General features: G+C 34.1%; 1 non-coding gene across 1 annotated transcript; it reads right to left on the reverse strand.

Moving 5' to 3' along the window:
• Positions 1–3,447: 3,447 nt before the first annotated feature.
• Positions 3,448–3,554, reverse strand: LOC132280274 (small nucleolar RNA R71). Its single transcript, XR_009471534.1, has one exon. It is a non-coding gene; the product is annotated as a small nucleolar RNA R71 (small nucleolar RNA).
• Positions 3,555–6,099: the final 2,545 nt, after the last annotated feature.

Raw genomic sequence — 6,099 nt, forward strand, 5'->3', positions numbered from 1 at the left:
TTATTTTTTTTTTATTTTTTTTTTTATAAATTTTTTATGTGTGTAGTATCTCCAGAGACCGTTGTTTTACCTTTTGCTTCCGCATTCTGGATTCATTATTGGATTTACGTTCGGTTTATCATAGGACGCACTGGCCTAAAAATCAGGACCGTCACATTGCCGCTTCCACTTTGGTGGGGGCTCCCCTTGAAGGTTTGAGGGCTACAGTCAAATCTGTTCTTGGTGTGGAGGCCAAGAGAGGTTACCCAATTTCTTTTAAGGTTTTCTTTTTTCTTTTTTATTTTTTTTTTCTTCTTCTTGAAATATGAATACAACGCTTCTTTAAATAAACTCACAAGAGAGAAGCAATAGCTGATGGGATCAGATAGAATATATCAGGTTATATATTAACAACTTTATTTGAATTTATTATCTATTAACAACTTTATTTGAATTTAAAAAATAAAATAGGATTAGAAGTTTGACTAAGTATGAATTATGTGCTGAACAAGAAATAAGATTCTACGTTACTTTTCCATATATTAAAATATTTATTTTATTTTTACTTTTTATTTTATGTATTATATATATGACTTACATTCTGGGTCATGGCTTTGAGGACACGACCTTAATGGATTATATGAAACCAGGTCATGGCTTAAGGCCAAGACCTAATACTAAAAAAGTTATGTACTTCTTTTATTTTATTATTATTTTAGTTATTTTTATTTCTTTTTTTCAAGTTATATATATTTTTTCACCTAAGGTTCTGACTTCATCCTGGACATAACGGTAGGATTCATATTCTTAATTGGGGATTAAATTAGACCACTTTCAAAATTTTAATCAAACTTGAATGGGTTAGGAATGCAAAATTACTATTTTGCCACTTCCTTAATCAAGTATTAGAAGTCGTATTGCGAACCTGACTTTAGGTGTACTCTAATGTTTTGAGTCCTTCGGAATCATTGGTGGCATCCATTTTGTGATCTAGTTGTCTGATTTTCTAATTTTCCTGGCTTGGCCAAACTAGTTTTACTGAAATACCCCTTCAAATGGGTAGGGGCAAAATTGGGTGTCTACAATATTTAAATCAAATGAGCCAATTTGTATAGGGTTGTTGAATTTAATATTTTACCAATTATAGAAATTGCTTAGGAATATTTTCTCTCTCCAGAACTAGGGTTTTGGAGCAAAGCAAAGAAGAAGAAGATGGTGCCTACATTGAAGAAAACCCTTGAGGGTTCCATGACCACTACCAGAAGTGGCTAGATCCTTCTCTTAGGGCTAGAGATAGCCCCTATGCTTGCTTCCTAAACTCAGTATTTTGTAATTTTTGGGGATTTTAGTTGTAAATGATGTTTTGACCATGAATAAATATAGATCTTGTGTTTTTACATAATTTATATGAATTAATGCTTCGAATTGATCTTTTATTTCTATCCATATGTCTATGTATTCTAGAATTAATGGTCATGTGCTTATTACTAGGTTTTATGAGTTTGATGCATGTCTATGTGTGTTGGAATTTTAAATCTAGTGATGGTCAAGGTATGGTGCTTAATTGATTACTCTCATAGTTTGTTTGATGGATCATGCTTATTTCTTGATGGATTGTGCTACCTCTTTAGCATAATTAGTTTAATTTCATTGCCATTAGAGTAAGTGTAGTGTAGCTTTAAATTCCTAGATAGGTTGACAATCCATTCTTGATGTTTGATGATCTATGTTTATGAGTGCAAGTAGTACATTTCTCTAAATTCTTGTGTGTGCATTAATTATGGGTTTATTGAATGGTTAATGGCTTTGTTTGATAGTTTGTCTACTCACAAGATTGATTAGAAAATTCATGTTTATTTGCCATCTATGCTTAGTATTTCAATTAATGGCACACACACACTTGAATGATAACATGAAACTCCCCTTAAATTTACAATTTCTAATGTTTAGTGAAGTGAAGCTTAGTGGTGAACTTTATGCTCCAAGACCTTTCTCTCATTCTCTTTACCCTAATCTCTAGGTTGATCTTAATTTGCATGCTTTTAATTGAATCATTAGTTTAATTCAATCAACTAAACCCTTATTTGATCATTTGACCTACTAATCCGATATTGATTCCGTAGTACGTTGCAAATTCCTTGGGACGATCCTTACTTACTCTTGCTACATTAGTAGTAGTAGTGGTAGTGGCTTTTATAAATTTAAACTTGACCGAAAAGGCTTTCTCGATTCGCATTCACTATTACACACACATTTTGGCACTTGAAAAGACAGCTTTGTCAAATTTTGGCGTCGTTGCCGGGGATTAGTAACGTTGTATTAAGAATTGATTAGGAATTAGTACTCCTTTGATCCTTGTTTTACTTTATTTTTATTTATTTTTCTTATTGTGTTCACTCTTGATTGGCTAGGTACTTGAAGCCAGGAGAAGCAAGTAAAGGAACCTCAAGGCAAAGCAAAGCAAAGCATAAAAAGCTAAAATAAATTTTTTTTGCAAAAGTAAAGCAAAGCAAAAAGCTTAAAAATTTCTTGAAGTTGCTTAAAGACCCTTTATGAGCTATTCTAACTCTTCTTGCTTAGTTAAATCATCAGCCTGCATGGAGGCATTTTTTTATTTTCATTACTTATCGTCGGCCTGCGTGGAGGCAACTTACTTTTCTTGCATCTGTTGAAAAAGCATGGGAGTATGGGATCATTGTATGTAGAGGCTTGTTGTTGATTAATTTATGTTGTGAAGGAGAAGTATTTACTTTTGTTGTGTTGTTGATTGTGTTGATTTGCATTGTGCATGCATGGTCGTAGTAGGTCTTTCAATCCTACTCTTGTTCCATTGAACCTTAATCTTGAGTCGATTGTTCGTAATCCAAGGGGAAGGGGCAATTCAAGTAAGTCCATTGCATCGATGGATAACCATATTAAAGACCTTGGTTACATAGACCAACAAGGCATTCTTTACCCTAATGTGCAACAATATGATAATATGCAAGTTCCATTAGGCATGCCTAGACCTTTTGTTCCACAACCACTAGGCCATTCTTTGTGCCACCTCCACCTCCTACTGTCCAAGCTAACAATGGAGCTCATGTAGAGCCACCAATTGTGAATCCTCCCATTGCTTTAAGAGATCACTATGTGCCTAATGAATACAATGCACCTACATGGATTCAATTCCTTCATTTAGAGCACATCATTATGAAATTAAGCCACAAACCATTCAAATGCTTCCCAATTATTTTGGGTTACCTAATGAAGAACCATATAAGCATTTGGATGAATTTCTTGAAGTTTGTTCCACTGTAAAATATACGGACATGCTGGAAGAAGTTTTAAGGTTAAAACTCTTCCCATTCACCCTAAAAGAAAAAGGCAAAATATTGGTTTAACCATTTGAGACCTCTTTCCATAACTTCTTAGGCGGAAATGCAACAAGAGTTCTTGAGAAAGTATTATCCCGTGTCCACAACCAATGCCATGAGAACTTCAATTTGTGAATTTTCACAAGGGGATGGGGAAACGTTTCATGAGGCATGGGAACGGTTGAATGATTTGCTAAGGAAATGTCCTCATCATAACATTCCTAAGTGGCAAATAGTTCAATATTTCTTTGATAGTTTGTCGGATAACCATAAAGGCATGGTTGATGCCTCAATAGGAGGTTCTTATTTGGACAAACATGAAGATGATGTGTGGCATTTATATGAAAGCATGAGTGAAAACTCAATGCACCGATCTTTGTCTTCTAGAAATGGTAGAAATATAGGTGGAAGGAAGAATTTAAGCTTATATCAAGTAGACGATTCTAATGACATAGTTGCCGAGGTGAAGTCCTTAACTCAAAGGTTTGATCAATCAAAATTCAGCCCATCAAGTGTCTTCCTCCCCTAATCATCATCATCATCATCATCATTCCAATGAATCTTCCATGACTTGTTCAAGTGTGTTGCATTCTACTTCCAATTGTCCCCATAGACAAGCACATAGTGAGCACCATGAACAAGTGAATACCACATTTGTGAATCAAGGGAATAATCCCTACTGAAATCATTATAATTTGGGGTGGAGGAACCATCCAAATTTCTCTTGGAAAAGCCAAGGGGAAGGCTCAAACACTCCCTAAAGTGGTTTCCAAAATAAGTATATTCCACCCTGTAATACCCCTAAGTTTAAAATGATAGTCCTGGTATTTTTAATTAGTTGTTTAATAGCATTTTTAATTGATTATGTGTTTATTTGTGTATTTGATTAATTGTTTTGATTTAATGGTTTTTATTTAAAGTATTGGTTTAATTGTTTAATTAATTGTTTATTTGGCTGTTTATGTGAATTAAATGATAAATTGTATTTATTTGAATTAATTAACGAATTATTTTGTTTAGTTGTATGTTGATTTTCTTTAATTAAATTAATTGTAATTATATTATGGTTTTCCTTAATTGAAGTAATTGGTTAGTAATGCAAATACGTGAATTGGGTTGCAGTAGGGTATAGGTAATGTTTAACTTAGGTTTTATTTTTTTTTAGGATTCACGTTGTGGCTGACTAGAATTTAATTTAGGGTTGGCCGTCTCTAATTTTAAGTGGACTAGGGTTTTCAGAGACGCTTATATATATATATATATATATATATATATATATATATATATATATGATGTCTGTTTAGGGTTTATGACATAAAAGACGAACAGAGAGTATTGAGAGGCAGAGAGGGAAATTTGAGAGATAGACAGAGAGGTTCATGGAGTACGGGACGGAGTGCTTTTGGGTTAAACCAAGAGCATCAGAGGAGTGGAACGGCAGTCTAGGAAGTGGTCTGAAAATTTAGAGACGGAGGTTTAAGATTTCTAAACTGAAATCAGAGGCAAGTCTCTATTCTGTCTCTTTCCCTTAAACCTATGTTCTGTGCATGCCTAGGTAGACTCCAGAAGTTTAATTAATGCTAAAATATATATTTGATGCATGTGTAAACTGTAATTTGCTTTGTTGTATTAAACTGTTTTGAAAATTCTTAAACCGTTTAATTGTATCCTTCTGTATATGTTATTTAAGCCTTGTTTAATTGAGATTGTTGATGCATGTGGATGTCTTTAAAATAATCTGGGACACTGAATGAACACTGGAACAAGTATAAAAAAATTACAGAGGGCCTGGGTATCACCGGAGGTGAGGAAGACGAATTAGAAATCGCCGAAAGGCTTCACAGAGTGAGAGAGAGGGCTCCCAAAAGGAGGGAGCCAGCTCCCTCATCATTGGAGCTGGCTCCAAGAAGTATGGAGCTGGCTCCTAGCTACATAGAGCAGGCTCCCTAAGTTAGGGAGCCGATTCCCATGCCAAAGGAGCAGGCTCTCAATTTGTGAGAGCCTGCTTTCGCCCAGAATTGCGCACTGTTGGTTTTAGGGTGTTGTTTGGACTGTGCAGGGTAGTTCTAATTCGTTTAAACTGTTTGGAATGATGTTTATGATTGTTATAAACCTGTAAAAAAATATAGGGAAATAATAATTCATAAATGGATTAAGGAACGGACAGTGTGAAATTAGGGAAAAGTCCTACATGTTGCATACTGGAACATGGAGATTCTTATATATATGATTTTATACTATTTAACCATATTGAAATAGAGTTATAATTATAGTGAACTACTTAAAATTTATTGTGCTTGGTTTGGATTAAATTGGGGTTTAATTTGTTATTAATCGCATCAAGTAATGAACTGTTTGGAGGATTTAGATGCTTAAATTTACTTTAGCCATTTAAATAGTCGAAACATGATTTTTAGATTCTATAATGACCATCTAATATCATTATGTATGTATTAATCTGCATGGATGCATATCTTGGAGAATGATTGATGAATACCTATCGCTATTTTGTCAATTATGCTAATTGGAGGATGGTATGCACCGGTATGGGATAGTGGCATACTAGGGATGGATTAGTTCAAATACTAAGTCCTACCTAATTTGGATTGAGGTATGGATTAACCATAAAGGTTAAGTCCAACTCATACTTAAGTCATGTCAATAAAATAATTGAATGACCTATTTTGGTTTCTGGATGGATTGTTATACATATATCAGGCCACTATACCAAATGGATGATATTTTATAGTAGGAGTATACAGAA

Source organism: Cornus florida, unplaced genomic scaffold (assembly GCF_030987335.1).
Source record: "Cornus florida cultivar Cherokee Brave unplaced genomic scaffold, ASM3098733v1 CherokeeBrave_3.0.0_Hap2_Chr10, whole genome shotgun sequence".
Taxonomy (NCBI): domain Eukaryota; kingdom Viridiplantae; phylum Streptophyta; class Magnoliopsida; order Cornales; family Cornaceae; genus Cornus; species Cornus florida.